This window comes from Chenopodium album, chromosome 6 (genome assembly GCF_948465745.1).
Source record: "Chenopodium album chromosome 6, dcCheAlbu1.1, whole genome shotgun sequence".
NCBI lineage: Eukaryota > Viridiplantae > Streptophyta > Magnoliopsida > Caryophyllales > Amaranthaceae > Chenopodium > Chenopodium album.
In genome coordinates this window covers 35303427-35327714 of record NC_137839.1, presented here as the reverse complement: position 1 = coordinate 35327714, position 24288 = coordinate 35303427, and the positions used below count along the sequence as shown (strand labels likewise).

The 24288-nt window shown below is 37.5% G+C and overlaps 1 long non-coding RNA gene and 1 other non-coding gene across 3 annotated transcripts; both read left to right on the top strand.

The window, feature by feature from the left end:
- The first annotated feature begins 1565 nt into the window (after nt 1-1565).
- Nucleotides 1566-1672, top strand: LOC145637756 (small nucleolar RNA R71). The gene has a single exon (XR_014114478.1). It is a non-coding gene; the product is annotated as a small nucleolar RNA R71 (small nucleolar RNA).
- Nucleotides 1673-17845: 16173 nt separating this feature from the next.
- On the top strand, nt 17846-22066 carry LOC145634822 (uncharacterized). Of its 2 annotated transcripts, none has more exons than XR_014113601.1 (7): nt 17846-18142; nt 18994-19236; nt 19342-19434; nt 19532-19627; nt 19858-19940; nt 20585-20641; nt 21862-22066. It is a non-coding gene; the product is annotated as an uncharacterized LOC145634822 (long non-coding RNA). The 2 variants fall into 2 exon arrangements; XR_014113602.1 differs by having other exon boundaries at nt 20585-20683.
- The last annotated feature ends 2222 nt before the right edge of the window (nt 22067-24288 follow it).

The window sequence follows — 24288 nt, the reverse complement described above, 5'->3', positions numbered from 1 at the left end:
GTTAAGGAATGGTCTACCCAAAATAATTGGGGTTTGCATATCCTCAGCCATGTCAAGAACAACAAAATTTACAGGTATATAAAATTTACCTACTCTAACGGGGACATCCTCTAAAACACCTAAGGGGTATTTGAAAGAACGGTCGGCCATTTGTAGAGTTATATTGGTAGCTTTTAATTTACCCATATTCAACTTAGAACACACAGATAATGGCATGACACTAACACTAGCACCCAAATCACATAATGCATTATCAATCAAGAGATTTCCAATATGACAAGGGATAGAAAAACTACCCGGATCTTTCAATTTAGGTGGAGACTTATTTTGAAGTACGACACTACACTCTCCAGTGAAAGCTACTGTCTCTACCTCACTAATAGACCTTTTTCTCGTCAATATTTCTTTCATAAATTTTGCATACGAGGGAATTTGTGTGATCAATTCAGTAAAGGGAACTGTTACCTTCAAATCTTTAACCACCTCCAGGAACTTACCAAACTGCTTATCCAAGTTTGTCTTCAATTGACGATTGGAGAAAGGAAGTTTTATAATTGGCTTTGGAGCATTATTAATCTTGTCTGGAGTAGCCACCTTCTCTAGAGTTGTACCCTGCAATGTAGAATTAGATATGTTAGTATTATCCTTTAGCCCTGTAGGGCTATCAACTACATTGTTTTGTTTAATGGAATCAAGATTAGCATTATTTAATAAAACAAGTTCATCAACTCTGGGCTTAGAGGGCCCTTCATAGTTTGAACCACTCCTTAGAGTAATTGCAAATGCTTGATCCGTAGGCCTAGTTGGCTGTGCCGGCAGGGCTCCCTGTTGGCGGGCTTGTAGAGTAGCGGAGAGTTGCGCAATTTGATTATCTACAATTTTATTATGCGCTAGAATTTGATCAATTGTCGCATCTCTGCTCTCCATGTGCTTTTGCATATTGGCCAACATTGCTCTAATTTCCACCAGGGAAGGGTCAGAAGATGAGGAGGGTTGTTGTGGTTGGTTCTTCTGGCTAGCATTGGGATGATAATATTTCTGCTGCTGTTGCTACGGCGCCTGTGGTTCTTGTGGTGGTGGATTTTGAACATTAGTGCTCCGGTAGGAAAGGTATGGATGATTCCGATACCCAGGAGTGTAAGTGTTGGAGTATGGGTTATTCTGCCTATAAGCTTGGAAGGCGTTAACTTGCTCCACGGAACTCCTGCAATCCTGCTCCCAATGACCTACAATACCACAATTTTCACAGAAAGCCTCATTAGAATTATTATTAATTGCAGAAATATTGGCTACATTAGCAGTGCTCAGATTATCTAAATTTTGGCAAATAGAGGTTAGTTGAGCTTGCAAAAAGGATACAGAGTCGACACTATGCTTCCCCTTGTTAGCAAATCCTCTAGGGTTCCCATATTGGGAATTGTGTATCGCCATGTCTTCAATAACCTGACCTGCATCATCAACATCACGATTCATAAATCTCCCACTAGCTGCAGAGTCTAAAATTATTCGAGAAGAATTTCCAAGGCCATTATAAAAGGCTTGGATTAACTGCCATGCATTGCGCTAAATTATGGTGAGGGCAATCTCTTTGTAAATCTTTGAAACTCTCCCAAGCCTCATATAAGGATTCATCGGCTTCTTGGGCAAAGTTTTGGATTGCACTCCGTAGTACGGTTGTTCTCTCTGCAGGGTAATACTTGTTATAGAAATTCAAAACAAGAGTCTCCTAGTCAGTTATACCAAGTGTAGTTCTATTTAAGCCATTAAACCACAATTTAGCTTTTCCAGTTAAAGAGAAGGGAAAGAGAATCTCCCTGATTTGGTCTTGAGTGACCCCGGCTTGCCTGATGGTGTTGCAATATTGACAATAGTCGGCAATGTGAAGATTTGGGTCTTCGCCCTTGGCTCCACTGAATTGCTTCCTCTCTATCATCGTTATAAATTGAGGTTTAATTTCAAATTGAACCCCATCAAGAGCCGGAGTAGGGGTGAGATGTGGAAAATCCGTAAGCTTTGGTTGTGAATAATCACTAAGCTTCTTTGGAGCCGTCATCTCTGATTCTGCGTCTGATGCTGCCTCTAAATCGCTAGAACCAGTTGGAGGATCGCGGTGATTATTGTTATTATCACCAGAATCCGCCAGGATTTGCTTGTAGAAATTTTTCTGTCTATGGAAGGAACGTTCGATCTCAGGATCGAATGGGATGTAACCTGATCTGGAACACCTGGGCATAAACAAAAAAAACTAGAAGCAAATGTGAGATTTGTCTCAGAGAACTAACGCTCTCTAAGACAAAAAGGGAAATAATCTAGACTACCAAAACAATCAGAAATAAAAATAAAACCGTTTCCCCGGCAACGGCGCCAAATTTTGACAGGGTGAAGTCGTATCCCCTTATCAAAAATAATTCCTAAGTCCTCTAACTAAAGTAGATAGGGAAGTAGGGTCGATCTCCACAGGGAAACAAGTCTTTTTACTCCTAATTAATTAATATAATCTAAATTATCTAAGTAACCAATATTTATATTTGAATAAGTAACTAAACTACTAAGATTAAGAATAGAGAGAAAATAATATATGAAAGGATCTAGGGTATAGGTTCACAATAAATAATATTCCAGGGTAAAATATAATAATCATTCATCAAGCATACATTAATCAGATTATAAAGGGCTTTCGCTACGTATTATAATCACACAATTAATTTACCGGTATTAAATCTCATCTTTCGAATCTTGACTTAACCATTTATAAATTAACATGCCTGTTGAAACTAGACCCAAATATTAATTCTCATCTGTCGAATCTCGAATTAATATTGCCAAACTCATGCATAAAAGATCAGGCCTAATCTAGTCACAGAGCATTAATCCAATCAATAGGAAATTAATCTAGCATTGATAATTAACAACAACAAATTACCCCTTCATATTATTTATTAGATCCCCATAAACCCTAGAAATAAAACTACTCACACATATTGAAAACTAAACTAATCAAAGCAATAAAATAATTCATGATAAAAGGAATAAAGTAAATAACTAAGATTAAGAGAAGAGAAATCGTTACCAAACTAATCTGTATTAATGGAAAATAATCAAGAACAAAAGTTGAGAGAAGAGTTAAGAGAGAGAAAAATACTAAGTAGAGAGAGAAAGTCTAAGAAAGAAGATCCTCTAATAATTCCGTACAAAATCGTATTTAAACGTTTTCTAAAACAAGAATTAAAACTAAACATCATCAGGCCTTCTAAAAACGCGCGCCCGATCGGGCGCGCCTTTCTCTTCGCGTTCTTCCCAAGCATCCTTGCCCGATCGTGCTAGAAGCTCGCATGATCGGGCGCGACTCAGCACGCTCAGCCTACTAGTCTTGCCGCGCCCGATCGTGCTAGAGGTAGCCCGATCGGGCGGTTGCTTCTCCTTGAGCTTGGACTTCGATTGGGCTTGATTTCTCGGCCCAATCCGGATTTCCTCCTCGGGTCTTGAGTACTTGGTCCAAATGCCTCGGGATCCCAATTACCGAGCCCTTAATCACCGGCTCTCACCGATCATGGGTACCAAAAGTGGTCGTATCCTTCTAGCTTCCGTAGTTGATCCATAAAGCCCGGGAAAATGCTCCAAGAGTGCAATTTCCTGTAGATTACAACTAAAACTACGAAAACACTAGAACAAACAAATTAGTAATAAAAGTGGCTCTAAAGAGCTTAAAACACTACTAATAACGACCAAGGGACGGGGGTAAAACACTATATAAAATGGACATATCAGCGCGCAACTCAGATGGTCGCGCGGATCGTTCTCAGTTGCGCTGGTATGTCACGCGCAAGATCTAAAGTTGCGCGCGATGTTTATGTCAGTAAAGTGAAAATCACAGACGTGATTTTTCACCTCACCATTTTTCTCCTTCCTTCGCCATTTTCGACTCTTTCTTTCTCTAAAAAGCTCGAGTTTTTGCGATTTCGTCCTCAATTCATATTTGTCGTAATCCAATGTAAGTTTTTTGCTAAAATTTGCTCTTTTTCGGCTGAATTCGAACGATTTTTGAATCGTTAAACCCCAAATTTCGAATTTGGGGTTTTCTATTCGGCTTATTTTTCTTGAAATTGTTTGATCTATGTTGTTATGCTATGTTTAAGGAGTGTTTTGCAACAAATTTCATGAAAAATGGTTAAGTATTGAACCTTGTATGAGCATTTCTTTGTTCAAGTTCGTTCTTTGCAATCCTACTCAAATTTGGCTTGATTTTCTGTTATTTTGTTTGCCCATTTTGGTTATACTTGTTAATTATACAACAATTGTAGTATTGGAACTAGCTTTGCTTCCATAATTAATATATTGAAAATTTTGAATCCGAAAAAATTGGCGCGAAGTGTATACTTAGCCTATTTTTGCCATATTCAAACTCCAAAATTGTTTGGTAGACGATAATTATGTTTATATTACTGTTATTCGTCTAGAATTAGTTGATTCTTTGAGATTTTTGAATATAATCCCTTGAATTTTTAGTTTAAACTAGTATAAGATGGCTTTTGTGGGTGTTAAAAGCCCCCATTAGTGAGTTTAACTGCAGGTATCGTAGCCCCCAAGTATGGGTTGCGTTCGATTTTCGTGTTTTGCCTTATCGGTAGCTGTTATGCTGCCGAAATGCGTCTAGAAATAAGTATATTAGTTAAGTTTAGGAAATAAAATAAAATAAACTAATTAAAGAAATTTTATCCGTCATAGCATGGACTCGCCTCCGTTTGTCGATGTCGAGGAGGTTCTCGTTGGTCCGGACGAGGCGGTTTGCCCTCAGAAGAGGGTGACCCGTCCTTGAGAGGAGGTTCGAGAGCGACGCGTCGCAGCCGATCGACGTTGCTAGGATGAGGTGGTTTGGGAGGCTCCTCCCAACTGGGACCCTAGGGTTCTTAACTGGGACCCAGACCACCACGTTTCGATCCAAGGGTGGCACGGCATCGTGAGTTTCCCGCACTTTCACCTCTTTCTCTTTTCTTTTGTTTCTTCTCCTTTTTAAACCATAACAGTTTTTTATTTGAATTCTTTTATTTAGAGTGAGCCTGGCATACGTTTGTACGGATTTGGTGACCCGAGAGCTCGTTTTGAGTGTTTGCCGGAGGTGGCAAAGGAGATTGTAGCACTTTCTGGGATTGACTCCCAGCTGGCGGCTCTTCGGGATTTATCGAGCTAGTCTGCATTGTCAGCTTTCCTCCGTGGATTGCTGGAGATTTGGTGGGATTCCACCAACACTTTCCACTTTCCATGGGGAGAGATGATGGTTACCCCTTTCGATTTTTCTATGATTACGAGTTTTCCTTGCAGAGGAGAGTTTGCAATTATAGAGCTTGTTAAGGGATCAAACCAGATATTGCGCAACCTTGTGGGGGACCGTCTTGCGTCGGCCCTTCACGTGTACGTGCAATCTTATCCATACTGGATTCTTGCCGATGAGTTGTCAGCTGACGAGCTTGACCGATAGCGTACATCTGAGCAGCTGGCTCGGATATACATTGCCCGCGTTCTTTCCGTCACCATCTTGAGTGATCGAGGAGAGCGTTTTTCCATTAGGTTACTTATTTGCCTCAGCGATTTAGGGCAAGTAGGTGACTTGAGTTGGGCGGAGGTGTCGTATGCTCGTATGCTTACAGCTATGGGCAAGGCGGCCCGGGTCATGGATTCCGTGGCAGCTACTAAGGTACCTCGGATCTCGCTTACATGGCATGGTCGTATCCTTGAGGTACGTGTTTTATGATTTTTTCGGTTATTACTTTCGTTTTTTCCTTTAACCTTATCTTTTTTCGATTTCAGGCTTGGGGATACTCGTACCTGCCTTTCTTAGCCCCCAGGATGCTTGGGGCTACTCGTTTTCCTATCGGCCATCAATTGGTCAAGAATAAGAGGTGACGAGCTATTTCTGCTAGCGATTTTCACGAGAGGATTCTTTCGCCGACTCATGCGTCGGTGAGTATTCCAAACGACATGTTCTGTTTTCGTTTTTTGAGTTTATTTAACGATTTTTCATGTGGTTGTGTTTCATAGATCGATCTCCGTCCTTGGAGTTTGATCGTTGGAGTCCTTTAGGCTATCCATTCTGGCATGGTTTGTTGCCTTTTTAGGGCCCTCTATACGGGACTCTCGGTGTTCCAGAGGACCGACGCTTGGTTTTTAGGCGAGCGTGTTCTCTGGCAGCTTTCGTCCGAGGAGCCTTTGCTTCCTGCGGATCCCCTGATCTGGATGTTGTGTCCGGACCTGCTGTCTACCGAGGATCAATCTCAAGCGATCCTTGGTTATCCAGCGGAGCAGCTGGTGCTGTCGGATGCTTCTTATCCACCTTTTATAGCATCCAAGCTTACTCCTTTTCCGGCTTTTGTTCCGGTTAGTACTTTAACTTTTTTTTTCGTGTTTCCATTTATTTTTCGGAACTTTGATCCTTTTATCATTTTTTTTCACATGTATTTTTAGCGGGTCGAGCTAAGTGGTTGGGTGCCTCCTATAGCGGAGATCACGTATACTGATGCCGTCGGATCGGTAATTCGTGAGACCCTTCCAGCAGCCGAGGATGACGAGGGGATACCGTTCGTACCTGAGACGGTTGAGTCGGTATGTCTTTTATGTATATGTACTTAAATATTTCTATTTATTTCTTTTTCGTTTCATATACATTTTTTTACTAACTGTCCTTGTATTCTTGGAACATGTTCCACGGGAGACCGTGAACGGCATGGTGAGGACTTTACGCGCTTTCCGAGCTGCTTATCGGAGAGCCCCCGTGACTTTATCATGTCGTGATCATCGGATGGTCGCGGTAAATTTTATTTCTCTTTTCCTTTGCAACGAAGTTATTACATTTCATGTATTATCATCGTTTTGGATTTTGCAAGATGTGCAGCAACCGTCTAGTAGTCGCCGATCACCCTGATTCCTCTTGTACACATTTATTATATATTTTTTTAGGAAACTTATATATATATATATTTTATTATTATTATTATTATTATTATTATTATTATTATTATTATTATTATTATTACTATTATTATTATTATTATTATTTTGTTTCCATGTGTACATCAATGCGAAAAATTTTCGAGGGAGGGAAAGGGTTCTCGACTTACCCCCCTCGAAAAATAAACAAACTAGAAAATAAGAAGGAAAAAAGATAAAAAAGAAAATAAGAAAAGAAAAAAGAAAATAAAGTAGGAAAATAAAAAGAAAAAGAAAGTAGGAAAAAACTAAGGAAAAAAGAAAATAATAATAAAAGAAAATAAAAAGAAAATAAGAAAGTAGGCAAGAAAAGGGACACAAAGTGTTAGAAGGCAAGCGTATGATTCGTCATAAGATCTCGTGAAGATTCCGTCATTATATGAGCCAAAATACGGATATTAACCCAACTTACATGCCGCGTCCGGGGAGTCGCGCGGATGGCGCACGTGCAGCTCAAGAGTTGCGCGCGCCACCTGTTAGTGAACTTTCCTTTAAGCCGAATTTGCCAAAAATTGGCCCCTCTAGGGTCTATTTAAACGTGGTTTTGTGTAGGCTTTTAATCATCTCGCATTTATTCGCTTAATAACATAAGAAATTAAAAAGAATTAATCTCTCTAAAATCTTATTCTCTTTTTTTTTTTTTTATTTGAACAATGGTAAAGACCTTTGAACAACCTGTGAAGCAATGGGTCACTTCCCTTTCAACCGTTGACAAACTAGCTTTCAAAATTTACCACTTAGACCCTTTATTGAATTATATGCAACTAGTGGTTAACTTTGATTTTCTTCATGCCGCAGTCAACCATTGGGACTCTAACCACCATCTTTTCTTGTTTAGAGTGGACGAAATTGTCCCCCCTTCCCGGTAAGTTCGAGGCCTTGCTAGGTTTCCCTACAAATACTCTCCCTGTGACTTATTCGCCTACCTTGTCAGATCCCAAACCTATATTCCAAAGATTTTTTGGTTTGTCCGACAATGATATGACCAACATAGGAACTAAAGAAGGTGTGAACTTAATTCAATTTATTGAACACTTCGTCGCCCCTCATAACAACATGACTAAACAACGCTTTAAAATTCGTGCTTTATGTTATTGTCTTGTTGTCAATTGTTTACTTAGGACAGGCAAAGAATACGGAGATTATTCGATGTGCCATAGTAGAGAAAATAGAGGGATGTGATTCCCCCGCTCCTTTGGTTTTGGCGGAAATCGTTCTGTGCTTGAATCGCCTTAAGGAGATCCTAACGAAAAAAATTTCACGAGAAGTGCACTCCTATTACACGTACGTTTTTTTTTCGGCGTTTATCAACGCAAGTCAAGAAGTTGCGCTGGCATGACCAGCACAGTCTTCTGAGTTGCGCGCGGAGGGTGCGCGCAACTGGTTTAGTTGCGCACGCTACCTGCTTGTGTAATAAATCACAAACTAATATTTTTTTTTTTCAAATTTGGCTCATGGAGCGTTTGCGAATTGTTGATCAGCCTCAAAACCTTGAGGCTAATGGAGTAAAGAAATTCCCTGGACATCGAATCCTTTATAAACTTAAGAATGAAGAGGAATGGACGTCGTTTTTCCAGTCATGGAGTTCCTATCATACGGTTTGTGATTCCTTGGTGGAACATAAATAGTATGATTGGGAATAGTCTCAATGACCCTTACATTAGGGTTTTAGGCCTATCTAGTACTACTTATATTTTTCCTTGTAGGGTGATGAGACAATACGGGATGAGGCAACTTATTCCTCCGCAAGATTGTGATGCCTCTAAAGATGTGACCTTTAAACCTTAAAGGATTGCTCGTTGGATGGAATATTGGTCAAGTCTTCCTAAGTGGGTAATACAAAATCCTCCTGCGAGTATAACATTATCTTCCTTTTACAAGGTTTGTATGAATGCGGCGGATAAGGGTGAATTTTACAAGGCTCGATCTCAACTTCAAGCTACCACTGCTCGCAATCCACCTAAGCCTTTGATGCATTCAACCACTACTACTCCTCCTAGTGGCCAAAACAAATGAGTGAGAAGAAAATTAGACTTCTCATCCCCTAAGGCTTGTTCGAAGGAAACAAAAAGGAAACCTCCCTCCAAACCCGCGCAACAAGGTGTGAAAATCAAAGAACCTTCACCAAATACTCGCAAGAAAGCTCCAATAGTCAAAGGGAAAGGAAAACAGGTTGCGAAGGCCCCAATCCCTAAATTGAAAAACAATGTTTGGGTGAAGAAGAAGAGTGTAGGGGAAATCTCCAAGGTTTCTGAAAATGTTGCGATGGAAACTACTCCTCCATTATCTATGACAATCGAGGAGATAGTAAAACCTTAGAGTGTTACACAATTTTACCATTAGTTTTTTTTTCGAATAAAGTGTAATCACTACTGTGTTTTTTTTTCGTTTACTATCTAGTTCAATAATGTCTCTCTTTTGCATATTGAATGAAATAAAATGAGCTTTATATTTTTATATTTTGATATGACCGAATCATAAAGATTGCCTACGTATTCGTATTACGAAATCAGGTCTTTGCGTGATTCTAACTTTTTTTTTTATTATGTATTTTTTTTTTAATTTTTTCTTTAATCTCTTAGATAGACATTAAATCAAAAATTTAGTCAAACCTTGTTTAAAAGAATTAAATCAATGTTTTATTTTATTTTCCGAGTAGAAATCGCTACATCATTCAAACGCAAAAATTCGGGTTCGCAGTTCGTCATCAGGTGGCACGCGCAACTTCTGGAGTTGCACGAGCCTGTCGCGAGCAACAAAATTAGTTGCGCGTGACATCCGCGCGCAACTATTCCGGTTGCGCGCGACACCTGTGCTACGAATGTCTCGAAAAAATTTTCTTTTAAAAAATCGTATTGTTACCCCCCAAGTGTGAAGATTTTTTCGTGATGTTCGAAAAAATTTGAACACTTAGAACGGTTTATTATTTCTAAATTAACCCCCCCCCCCCCCAAATGTTATGTATTTTACAGTGTTATTCGGTAAAATGCATAACACTTAGAATCTTTCAATTGAATGCTTAATTAAAAAAGGTTGTATGAGTGAACGAGTTTTATCCGGATTTTATATGTAATATTTCTTAAGGCAATCAATGTTTATTAATTTGCGAATTTCATCTCCTCCAATATCCATTAATCTGACGGCTCCTCCTGATAGGATTTCAATTACGCGGTAGGGACCTATCCAATTAGGTTTGAATTTCCCTCTTGGATCGATAATTTGACCCCTAACCTCCTTTAGTACAAAGTCACCTTCTTTTATATTTCTAGGTTTTACTCTTTTATTGAAATGACGCGCAATCCGCCTTTGGTAGACTTGTACATGATGCAAAGCTCTTAATCGTCGTTCATCGAGGAATAAACGCTCTTCATACCTCGCTCTTACCCATTCAACTTCCGGTAGCTTACTTTCTAGTACGATGTGTGGGGATGGTATTTCCAGTTCTACTGGCTGAACTGTGTCCGTTCAGAAAACTAAGGAGTATGGATTTACTCCTATTGATGTTCGTATATACTTTTTATAACCCCATAATGCGAAGGGTAGTTTATTCGGCCAGTCTTTGTAGTTTGCTACCATTTTCTTAATGATGACTGTTATATTTTTATTTGCCGACTCTATAGCTCCATTCATTTGAGGTCTGTATGGGGATGAGTGATGATGTTTTACTTTATAACGAGTTAAGAGGGTCTCGACTTCAACTTTGAATTGAGATCCCTGATCACTAATTAATTCATGTGGAACTCTATATCTACAAAATATGTTTCGTTCGAGAAACTTTGCGACATCTTTAGAAGTGATATTCACGTAAGAAGCAGCCTCAATCCACTTAGTAAAGTAATTAATGGCAACTAATACGTACTCGTGCCCTCCTGATCCTGTTGGAGAGACTTTTCCAATTATGTCAATTCCCCAAGTCAAAAAAGGCCTAGCGGAAGTGAGATTGTATAGTTCGGATGGTGGAAGGTGTTGTAAATTGGCGAACATTTGGCACTGTGGACATTTCTTAACATATTGTATGCAATCATGTTCCATAGTGGACTAATAATACCCTTGTCGTGAAATTATTTTTGAAAGCATTTTACCATTCATGTGAGGTCCACAAACACCTTTGTGAATATTTTCCATAAGGTGTGTGGCTTCCGGTTGGCCTATACATAGTAAGCTTTGACTATTAGGTCCTTTTTTGCATAATTGACCATTTATTAGACCATACTAGGCCGCAAGTGTTCGTAAGGCTCGTTAGTCTTTCGATGAAGCATTTTTGGGATATGTGCCATGAGAATTATATTGGAGGATATGATCATACAAAGGATTGTCTCCTTCAATGTCATTTATTTCCTATATTGCGTTACAATACGCTGGCTCTTCTCCTCTATCAACGCATAATGGCATCATATTTAAGTGATCTGGAATGTTGATCATTGAGGCTAATTTTGCTAGCGCATCGGCAAATTGATTGTCATCCCTTGAGAGATATTTAAAATCAATATGTTCAAAATGCTCGATGAGTTGCTCTAGTCGTGCTTGGTATAATATCATCGTGGAGTTCTTTATTTTCCATTATTTTTAATATATGATTTATAATCAAGTTGGAGTCTCCATATACCTCTAATTTTTACAAACCTATGCAAGCCGCTGCTTCTAGTCCAATAATGCATGCTTCACATTTTGCGGCTTTATTAGTAACCTCAAAGTCTAATTTAACAGAGATTGGAGTATGTGCTCCCTCTGGACTTATGAATAACACTCCTACGCCACATCCTTTTTGATTGGACGCGCCGTCGAAGTACATTACCCATTTGTCATCTTGTGTCATGAGAATCTCCTCATCCTGAAGATGAGTAGTTTCTGCACGGCTTGTTTGAATTGGATGTTGTGCCAGAAAGTCGGAAATTACTTTTCCTTTCATTGATTTTTCAGGAATATATTTTAGCTCAAATTCGGCCAACATCACCAACCACTTAGATATCCTTCCTTGTATGGGTGGTTGTTCAAACAAATACTTTATCGGATTTTGTTGAGAAATCACATGAGTAGTGTGTGGTAACATATAATGTCGTAACTTTTTGGTTGCCCACACTAGTTCTAGGCTTGTCTTTTCCATGGTGCTATATTTTGTTTCGTATTGGATGAATTTTTTTGCTTATATAACATATTGCACGTTCGACTTTTTCTACCTCTTGTGCTAACATGGCGCTTGTGGCTATGTTTTTAACTGTAATGTATAGCCTAAGTGGTAGTTTGGGTACTGGTGGTGCTAAAATTGGTGGAATTTTGAGATAATCTTTGATTTTCTCAAAGGCCTTTTGGCATTGATCGTCCCATTCATGTTTCTCCTCTTTTTTCAACTTTTTAAATATTGGCTCACAAGTCATAGTCAATTTGTTGATAAATCGACTAATGTATTGTAATTTGCCAAGAAATCCCCTAATTTCTTTTTCTATTTTAGGGGGAGGCATGTCAACAATTGCCTTTATTTAGAGGGATCCATCTCGATTCCACGTGTGCTTACTACGTATCCGAGTAACTTAACAGAAGTTACTCCGAAGACGCATTTTTGTGGATTCAATTGCATTTTATATTCTTTTGTGCGAGTGAAAAATTTGCGTAAAGATTTTATATGTCCCATTCTATCTTTGGACTTCACTATCATATCATCAACATACACTTCTATTTCTTTATGCATCATATCATGCAAGAGAGTCGTAGCCGTTCTTTGGTACGTAGCTCCTGCATTTTTTTAAACCAAACGACATGATTGTGTAGCAATACGTACCCCAAGGGGTAATAAAGCATGTCTTTTCTTCATCTTCTTTTGCCATTAAAATTTGGTTGTAACCTGTGTATCCATCCATAAAGGATAGCATCGCTTGTTCAGCCGTGTTACTACCAATATATCAATATGTGGTAGAGGGAAATCGTCTTTAGGGCTAGCTTTATTAAGATCCCTAAAGTCGACACACATGCAAACTCGTCCATCCTTTTTAGGGACTAGAACGGCGTTCGCTACCCATTCTGGGTAATTACATACGCGAATAAAACCGGCGTCCAACTGTTTTTGTACTTCTTCTTTTATTTTTAATGCGACATCAGGTTTCATTCGTCGAAGTTTTTTTTTTTACTGGTTTAGAAGTAGGGTTCAAGGGAATGGTATGTTCTGCGATTTCCCTATCTATTCCAGGCATGTCCTTGTATGACCAAGCGAACACGTCTTCGAATTCTTTGAGCGTCGATATGAGGGTCGATCGCTCTTCCGGATTTAGAGTTAAGCTAATTTTGACTTCTCTCTTATTTTTGTTAGTTCCTAAATTAACTATTTCAGTTTCTTCAACGATAGGGTTCTTTTGTTCTCGTTCATTCATTAGTTCAACCAATTTATTAATGTTATCATCTTCATTAGATTGATTGTTATAGCATTCGAAAGTTTCAAGAGAAGGCATATACTCGGAAATAGAGCTCGTATTATTAAAATCAAAAGAGAGTACATCAAGAGAAGAATCCTTTTTGGGATCTTCGTCCTTAGAACTAGAAAATAAAGATTCATTAATGGCCACAAGGCCTAAATTTTCAGCTTCCCTAGAGTCTATAATAAATTCATCGTTCGATTCTTCAAACATCTTCCCTTCACCTGTGACGATTTCCAATTTATCGCCTGTGTGATGATCCATTTGAAAGATTTCCTCCATCCATGCTCAAAAGTTTCGTTTGTAGGGTTGATCAACGGGGTTGGGTTAAAAGCTTTATCATGAATGATGTTTTGAATGGTCATTATTGCGACATGATTTTGCTTAGTCCAAATAGTAAGTTAAATGCTTGGCCATAATAGCACCCTGGAGTTGGGTGTTCTGATTTAACGATACTAAGATCGTCATACAAGAAGTAGCAATCATTAAATAATTCAAATCCGGGCTTCTTGATTCCTTCCAAAACTAAGGGTTCTGGAAAGTCGTAGCATAGGTAATCTTCTCCCTCCCTAATGAATTGTCCATTAAGGGTTTGTTGATAGGATGGGAGTAAAGTGATTATCCCTTTCTTATTATTGTCTCTACGTGCTTTTTTTTTTTTTTTTTTTTTTTTTGCATCGTGAGACTCTAATTCTTCTTTGGTTGGTTTATATCCTATTCCAAAGGAGAAGATTTTATTTGGGATAAGAAGTAATAGAGATTTCTTCATTCCTATCCCTAAACGCATCCCAGAAAAGCAACTACTCTTGAGGAAGATATTGTTTACTATCCGAGTGGAATATGGATCAAGCTTGAATGGTTCTTCCAAGTCTTCATCCATTTCAATTGTGAAGATTGGCTCCACGGAAAATCCCCAGATGTCCTCTTCATCATTATCATGGTTTATTTCTAAGAGTGATTGATCAATTATTGCTATTTTGAGTGGAGAAGACTGTGTATAGTCATAGAAGCCCTTGATAGTTCAACCTAATCATTTGATGAAGTGAAGATGGTATTGCACCAAGCTCTTGTATCCAAGGACGTACGCGTAAAAGGTTGAATGTAGGTTTTATGTCCATAACATGGAATTCAACCATCTTTTGAATTGGGCCTGTGGTAATTGGTAGCTTAACAGTTCCACAGACCAATCTTCTCGAATTGTCATAGGCCCTTATGCTTTGTTTTGTTGATTGGAAATCTTTTTTTGGATTTTGGCCTAAGTATTTTGCCATTCGTAATGGGCATACATCGACCCATTGTCTACTAAAGTTAGAGGGATATTGTATTCCTTGCATCCCACAGTTTAGTATAACACATTGTTGTAAAGGCAAATCATCATTAGTGAAAATGATTGACTTGTCGGATTTCTCGCTAGTGAGCAAGCTAATGAGGTCCTTAAGGGTTGTTTCTGTGCTTACAGACAAAGCGGTTAGAACGTTCATGAGAAAATTCCTATGTTCTTTAGAAGTACTTAGGAGTTCCCAAATGCTAACATTTGCCTTGGATTGGCGAAGTTGTTTGACCAATGGATCTTCCACCTCAAGTGGAGGCGGTATTGTATTTTGTGTTTGACCTTGAGTTTGATTTTGTGTGGTCGAAGATCCATTTGGTGGTGGTGCTTGGTAGACTCGCCCAAACAAGTTAAATGATCTATCTCATTTGGGTTAGTCATAGGACTAATAAACCAACTTTCTTCTAGAGGCTTTGGATGTGCCTCCATTTCAAGATGCTCCATGAGTTGTGCTTGATGCCATTGTTCATCGAAGGAGAGATTCGATAAATCTTGCGATTTCCCCAAGAAATGATCCCAATCAAGCGCTCCATTTGTCTCATTTTGCAAACAAGATGGAGGTGGGACGGCGACATACTTAGAGAAATATAAGTCTTGATAATCGTTGTCCCATAGTCCACATACTTCATTAGTTGCCCCTATGAGTATTGTGGATAGAGGTTCTCCTATGGGTGTGATATAGTCCAAAGGATTGAACGTATACTTCCCATATGGTCTTCATCGATGTGAAACACCCCTAAGGGGAATGCGTTATTGTTAGGTTTAGGCGTGGGAATTTTCCCATCGTCTACTAAGTCTTGTGTCTTGTGTTTTAAAACATAACAACGTTCAGTATCCTGTTCAACGCCTCTATGATAAGCACAATAAGCACTTCCATTCCATTGAGGAAACATCCTTTCTGGTGGAGTGGGTGGTGTTGGCACTGTTGGCGCAAGTAAGCCTTTTACATTTAATTTTTCTAACAATTCTTTATAGCTTACAGGAAATGGAGTAAATTTTCTCTCTTTGTCCATCTTTTTCTAGGATCATCACATCAATTTGTGTTATTGTATTGCGTGGAAGTCGAAAATACGTCGATAAAGGATGATGCATTATCATTCCCCTTCTTGTAGTTATTCTTAGGTTGATGATGATAATGAGGTTTGTTTTCTTTTTCTTTAGCAAGATCATCTTCAATCCTAGTAGCAACAGAATAGACCTTTTGAAAAGTGTCTAGACCAAGGTAACGTAGATGTTTGTTGTTCTTTTCATGACAGTTGTCAATGAATTTTTGTACTAACTCGAGTTCAGGAGGCCCTTTGGGCAAGGTGGGCTGCCTTTTCTCCCCATTTATCATAGAAAGCAAGGAAACCTTCATCGTCGCCTTGCTTAAGCATTTCGAGTTCACATAAGGTTAACTTGAACTCTACGTTACTCTCGTATTCGGTAATGAAAGCCGAAACTACATCTTCCCATGTCGCTTTAAATTTTGGATCTAGCCCATAGTACCACTCTCTCGCGGTTGGGTCTAGTGATAAAGGGAAAGTCAAAGTATAAAGATTAGGGTCAACTCCCTTTAGTGCCATAGTGCCAGTAAAACACATTAAACGATTTTGTGGATTATTGGTCGCCTTTAATATTTTCAAGTTCGTAGCTACGAACATTTTTGGTAAAGCAAGTCCTGGGGGGGGGGGGGGGTGGAGCAAACTTTTCTGCGTCAAAATACTTGTTTTCCATTGTAAAACGAAGAACTAGTTTCTCTAACGTCTTTTCTTTGATGGATAATTGCTCCATCTTTACTTGTAAGGCTAACGCTTTAACTTTTTTCTTTTCAGCATTTTTCATCTTCTTAATTCTTCTCTCCTCGGCCTCTTGAGCCTTTTCCTCTCTCATACGAAGAATCTCTTGTTGATGTTATTTGACGGCTGTCATTGTTATTGGACTAGGATTAGTTGTCAAAGGAAAGTGGTTAGAAAGGGGTTGATCTTTAGATGGTAAACGTAGAATGCGAGTGCCCGGGGGTCCTCTTTCCGAAGCATGTAAACCGGCCCTAAAGAAGTACGAAAGGATAAGTAAATCGATACGCTTGCTTTTGAAAGGAAAAAAAAAAAAGAAAAAGACGCAAAATATACACAAACGAATAACATCGCCCTTAACAATTTTTCAATGAAGAAATTGTTCGGACAAGTCAATTTGATTTTTGAGAAATCAAAACTGACTCGTCCAGTGGGCGCGCGCATGTGTCTTAGTTGCACGCGGCTGTCACGTGCAACAAAATCACTTGCGCTGAGAGGGGTCGCGCAACTTTTTGAATTGAGCACGCCACCTGCTCGTAATATATATTTTTTTTAATCCGAGTGTTTTTTTTATTCGATTTTTTTACTTGACCCCTTTTTTTTATGTTATCCTTTGAATACGATGCTAAATCACGAAGGGACAACTTCGTAATAGGGAACCTAGACCAAAGAAAAAAAAGAAAAAGAAGACTATCCTAACACGTTGCACATAGTCATATACATAAGCATGTCATAAGTAAAGATTCACGCAATGCCGTTCTAAGGTCAAAAAAGGCTTGGGTGTCCAAAGGTACCATACCTTAAGAAACGACGCATAAATCAATCAGTCAACGTGTTGACCCATGACATCGCCCTCCCAACATTTTGTTGGGGATATGGGTGGGATAATTGTTATTGATTTCGGGATAGACGCCTAGTGTTGGCGACCCCTAGTCAATGAGCCAATCCCCAATGGTTTAAGTGTGCTATGCTTATGCATGATGCAATGTTGCTTGTTTGGTTTTTACTTTTGTACAAAAGGAATATATTATGCGTTCAAGTCTCGCTCTCTAACTGGAGATTATCCAACACTAGTGGAAAAAAGTCCATTTGTAACGCCTCATTTGTAACGTACATAATTAAATCCGTTACAAATAGATGATTCGTAACGGACAATATAAAGGTCCGATACAAATAACTAATATTTGTAACGGGCGAAAATTTGACCGTTACAAATAAACAGTATTCGTAATGGACAGAAATTTGTCCGCTACAATTATTGCCTAATCGTAACGGCCAAATCAGGTCCGTTACAATTCCATCACGTGTTAGCACTAACATTAGGGTTTTGAGAAATTAGTCGTTCATTTCTTCCATCAGCCGTTTTCCTCCCTCTCTCTCTCTCTCTCTCTCTCATATCTCTCTTTCGCTCTCTCTCTCTCCTCAATCTAAAACATTAAATTGCAGAGCTTCATTATTTAGATCTAAATTGAGAATTTCTGTCAACTTATTCGGACCAATTGTTCGAAAATCGACGTTTCGAGTATGATTTCTTTGGTAATCTCTGAAATCCGATTCAAATCCATGACGCTGAATCTTGAGTAATTTACCTCCGTTGAAGCTCCATTGTAGAAGCTTCTTAGCTTTAACTCGTTATTGAAACAAAATCAGAGGTAAATTCTTTATTTTTTTTTCATAGATTAACCGTTGAATATCAATTTTTCAAGTAATTATAGTCGAATTTGGGTTATTTTTAGGTGAATTATTGAATGTTGCTCAATTTATTAAAGATGATAACAATCAATTTCGCTGCTAGAATTTCTTAGGAATATGTAATTTTTTTTGCTCCACCGATCCATGTAATTTTTTTTTTCATTTTATGTTTCATTAATTCATTGTTATTTTATCATATATTATTATTATTATCTCAATATCGCATCTACTTAATTGTGGTTTTAATTTTTTTCGATTACAGATCCTGTGTAATTGTACTACAATTTGTCAACTATTTTTGTCGGATGATTTACTTTTAATTACTTTACTACTACATGTTTCTGGATTTTATTACAAATTAGAAGAATTGGTCTGGTTTCATTATACTATACTATTGTATCATGGCTGAATTGTCAAATGGTTCAACTTACACTTCAATCTTGTCGTGATTTTGGAGTCATATGGATCTAAATATTAGATTCTTTATTCCTTGGTGATGTCTTTTTTTTTTTTTTTGAAACCCTTGGTAATGTCTTATCTGATACATAGTATACACAAATAATTATAAACCTTTTTATCTTATACAAAACTCAATCAATTTATTTTTGAACAAAATATTAATTTTAGGAATATGTAAAGTGATTGAATTTCAGTTTGTGCATATAAATTCTGCTGGACTATATATTACATTGAGTCAGTGACCGTTGTTGCTTTATATATGTATGTTTATTGCTTTATATATGTTTGTCTCGTATGTTTATTAGTAATGACATTACATATATTAAGATTTGTGGCTTGAACAAATGTGCAGGAAGATAGACAATTGCATTTACTGCATGGTTGTAGTGGTGGTGCTTTCAAGATCAATGAGGGGAGGCCACCTTAAGGTTTATGTCAGAGTAGGTGACAGGAGAAGATGAAGACAGAAAAAGAAAATAGAAGGGGAGAATATATATGGTATCATGCTAGTGCTTCGTATATTGGGTAATACATACTCTGGTTCATTTTGCTACAATGAATCTAAAGCTCGTATGTAACCAATGATTCGAACAAGGTTACATAAACAAAACGCCTTCATCAAGATTGCTTCAAAATAATTATTTCTAATTTTATCAATTAATTTCTTGTAATTAAAGGGTGTTATCTCATTTCTGTGTAGGGTGTTATCTAAAGCTCGTATGTAACCAATGATTTGAGTAAGGTTAGCATCCATGGGTCTTCCTCACGCTTCTGCCATCCGCTCTACTATCTGGTAGGTTCTCTCTCTTTCTATTCATTTCATAGTATGAATTCATTACTTACTTAATATGTTTAATCCCTAAAATATGAATTTCAATTGCAATTGCCAGCTTCTATTGGAAAGTGATCGAGCAATGTGGTCCTTTGAATTAGCCAACAAGAGGTCTCAATACAACCATTTTAAGGATGACCTCTTGATGTCTCCCGTATGTCCTCTTATGTCTTTCTTTCGCTTTTCTCAACTACTCTTCTTAACTAGTTTCTTCTACTACTCATTCAATTGTCATTGTTTATAGTCTTTATACACATAACAATCTATCAATTTTCTTACTTGATGTGTTTAAACAAAATACATGAACAATAATGTTATTCTGGATCTGATATTATCAGTTATGGTTATAATATCAATAACAAGTGTTTGTCTAATTTGAACAAGGACACGTTGAGGGTTGAGCCTGATGCTGAGAATCCTGGCAAGTTTCTTGTTGCCTTCACTTTTGATGCTACTGTTGCTGGAAGGTATTTTTTTTTTTTTTATGGGGTTTTGTTTAATTACTTTCTTGTGGACTTGCTATTGTCTATAATGTTAATTTTTACAGAAATTGTATTTGGACAAAATTTTCTCTGTTGTATTTTCTTGTTGTGTTTAATTGTATTTGGACACCTTGTCCTCTCTTTGAACTTTGTTCTGTTTTTTCTTTTAAACCTTAATCTGTTTTTTTTTCTCAAAAACAAGTCTTTTATTTGAAAAAAAAAAAAGAATGATGACAATGTATGTTATTCGCGGACTCCTGATTTTGAGCATTTGTTGATTATGTTTGCTTCATAAAAACAATGATAACAGATATTGTGACTAATTAGCTTCATTCTTTCCTAGTCAGTGTAGTAAGAATTGATGGTTTTTGGGGTTAAGCGAGGGTTGGGATGGCCTGAGAACTCAAACTAAGAGAGTGGAAGTTGCTTATTTGTCTCACGATTCATTTTTATCATGTATGCTTGGTGCACATGCTTGTTTAACACTGTTAACTGTGGAGCATATTCTTATAATCTACGAACTTTGTATTAAGCAGAAACAGAAGGAAGAGGTTGGCAGGTTTGTCGCCTAGGCACTTGTGTGTTCAATACTGCATGTATTGGTTTCTAATGCTATGATTTTTATACAGGTAGCACAAGAGATTAACTCAGAGGCAAAACTTCAGAGTGACTTTGTAGATCAGTTGGTAAGGCATCAGCTTAATCTTCTATATTTATAGCATTTTTTGGTTTGACTCGATATCTTGAAAATCTGTTAAGTTGTTTTTGTGATATCACTGCTTGTTTTCTCTTTTTGGATACTATTCTCTTCATTCATCAAATGCAACTTTTTTCTAGCTTAAGAATTAGAATGCGTTTTATAAGTACTAATTTGTCAAATATACCTTGAGAATTGGTTCCTGCTTTCCTCTTTTCAGAATTTTCATGTTATTTTCTATTTTTTTTTTTTTTTTTTTTTACCTCAATCTGTGTTGCCTTCTTTCTCATTCACCCTCTTTAAGTTGGAATTTCTTTCCATTATCTGAACCCTAACAAAATCAGAATTGGTTTCATATTCTCGCTAATGTTGATGAATTCTGTTTCAGTGTTGTTGATACCGGTGACATGAGCAGTTTTCTGGTCTTTCTTGTTGTATGTGTGATTGGCCAGCCTATTTTAGGTCTACACTATCTTAAGTATATTCTGAAACTGATGCACGTTTCCGTGTGTGGATATTAACTAAACCTTAGGGGATATTTGCAATTTACATGAATGAATGAGCTTGCTTATGTGACTTTGTAGTATTTTATTTGAAGAGGTGTCGTAGAGGAGGTTAGTAGTTTTTTTTGCAAATTTTGAAGCCTTTTTAGCTCTATACGCTCCCAAGAGTAAGATAATGGTCAATTGTTATTGATTTCAATTCATAAAAACCAAAATATAAGGTAATTAAGGATGTTTAGTGTTATATTGTGTTAATTTGAACAAATACTTGAAAGATGGGAAAGGTAGAAGTCCCTTAGGCAATTTTGAAGCGTTTTTGGCTCTGTACGCTCCCGAGAGTGAGATAATGGTCAATTTTCATTGATTTCAATTCATAGAAACCAAATTATAAGGTAATTAAGGATGTTTAGTGTTATATTGTGTTAATTTGAACCAATACATGAAAGATGGGAAAGGTAGAAGTCCCTTAGGCAATTTTGAAGCCTTTTTGGCTCTATACGCTCCCAAAAGTGAGTAAATGTTCACTTTTTATTGATTTCAACTCATAGAAATCAAAATATAAGTCAATTAAGGATGTTATGTGTTTTGTTTCTATATTATGAGTTTTATTTCTATAATTTGGTTCATCACATTTATTCTAATGATTGTTTTTATTATGGATTGTTTTTATTTTGTAACCTCTTTCATGTGTTTTTCTTTTCAATAGGATTTTTATCCAAGGACCGCCCCGTATGATGTTGACGAGTTGAATGTGGTTCGAGAACAATGGGCGCAATACTTTAGAAGTAAATATTTATTGAATGCATAACTATTAGCTTTGGTAGAACAACATAATATTTTTAGTGTTGTTGTATATGTTGGATAAATTTATACAAGTTTTTATTTGTAATGTGTTACTACTTCAGTTTTTATATTCCGTCGTATTAATTTTTACGAAAGATTGTTCAGTATAATTGCTTATTTACAGGAACAGGTTTATTATAACAGGTTATAATTGATATATATTAATTATATATAAATACATGGTGTCGAAATTAAATAAAATGAAAATTTAATTTAATAATTATTTGTAACGGGCAGCAGAATTGTCTGTTACAAATCACCAGTTATTCGTCACGGGCATTTTGTTGCCCGTTACAAATAAGTGTTAAATTATATACAATAAAACTTTATTCGTAACGGACATTAAAGATGTCAGTTACGAATAATCACTTATTCGTAACGGGCGTTTTAGGTGCTAGTTACGAATAAGGACTTATTTTAATACAAAAAAGGATTTATTCGTAACAGACATTTCATATGTCCGTTACGAATAACCCCTTATTCGTAACCAACATTTCAAATATCTGTTACGAATAATCCATTATTCGTAACGGACATTTGAAATGTTGGTTACGAATAAGGGGTTATTCGTAACGGACATATGAAATGTCCGTTACGAAAAAGGGGTTATTCGTAACGGACATTTGAAATGTCCGTTACGAATAACTCATTATTCGTAACGGACAGTGCCCGTTACGAATAACAATGGCCATCTGTAACGGCCGCATACGTAACGGACGCTGCCCGTTACGGATGGCCCCTTTTTGCCCGTTACGGATGATGTTTTTTCCACTAGTGCAAGTTAATTCTCGTTACAAACCATAGGCAACCTAGTGTTGGATACGTTGGACCATAACTACAAATTAATCATGTAACCTCTAAGTCCCCAGCCGAGTCGCCACTGTAAGGAGGGTGAGCCCATCGTAAGGGGTACTCTCCTTAAATGCCCTTCGCCACTTAAAAGCCTAGGACTTTACACTTGTTAGGGTGTAGTAGGATTTGAATTCTTGACTGTTTGGTGGACCTTGAATTAGAATTGATTCTATCATCACGCTTTTTTGTAAGAAACAAGTAGGAGTCGCCAATGAGTTTTAGGAAAAACTCATAAACCTCATTCATGCCTTTCTTCCATGTGGAGTTCATGGAATAATTAGCACAAATCATAAGTTTACCCATGCCCAAATTGGTCTATAAACCAGAAATGAGTTCGGGAGCGAGGGTATTAGGATAACAATCCTTTTAGAGGGGAATCGTCATCCTACCCTAGTACGGCCTCTACTAGCTCTTCCTTTTTTACAGTTTCATCACCAAATAATATATGCAACGCGATACCTAAAACTATGTTAGTTGATTTTATTTACAAACATTAATTCAAGTAGGAATTACATTGCAAAGTCGTTATTCTTATTTAATAATATTTGTGAAATAATAAGAAAATAAACAAGATTCGCCTTCGCTTAAGTGATCATCCAACAATTTTTTAATTCAATTCTAATCTTTATTTAACGCAAGATGCTATGTGGAATTGATTAGTTAATTAATTTTAAAGGTGATCAAACAACACTAATTAATTAATTAAAGTCCTTTTAAACAAGAAAATAAAGGTGATTTAACTAAGTTCTCGGAAATATACCACTTCTCTTTGGTAGATCTACGTTTAGAACTCTTATGGACACCTTCTTGTTGGGGAACCTCCACCGTAGTAACAAAGTATCAAAAGGGTGAGTGTTTAGAAAAAGAGGGCTAGGTTGCACAAGTTCACAAGTTATTTAGCCAGAGTTTTAGGTTAATTTCCGTCTGTTGAAGCCTCGGTTTAAGATCGTATTTATAGGGAATGATTAGGTTTAGGGTATCGAGCCTTCTACCGCAGCAGGTGTCGCGCGCAACAGAGAGAGTTATGTGTGGCAACCCAACGTAAGTTATAGAGTTGCGCTGCTATGTGCAGTGCAACTTAATGTCTTGCGCGCGGCTTTATTGTAAGATTCGATTTTATATATTCCGTATAATTCCGAATAATTCTGAATCTTCCACATCGCAACTCTGAAAGTTGCGCTGGGTGTCGCGCGCAACCGAATTAGTTGCGCGCGGTAGCCTAGCGCGACTTTGTGAGATGCGCACGACTTTTTCTGCGACAGCAGTAAGTTTTAAACTAGGCGCTCCTAAATCAGTGATTATTAGGGTTTAAGCATGGGCTTAAGCCTAATTATGATCGGGTTTAGTTAATTGGACCTTTGTCTTGGCTTTTTCTTTAATTTGGTCTAGTCTTTTGTGTTTTGTGGCTTAACCAGTTATCCATACGCAGTCTTTACTT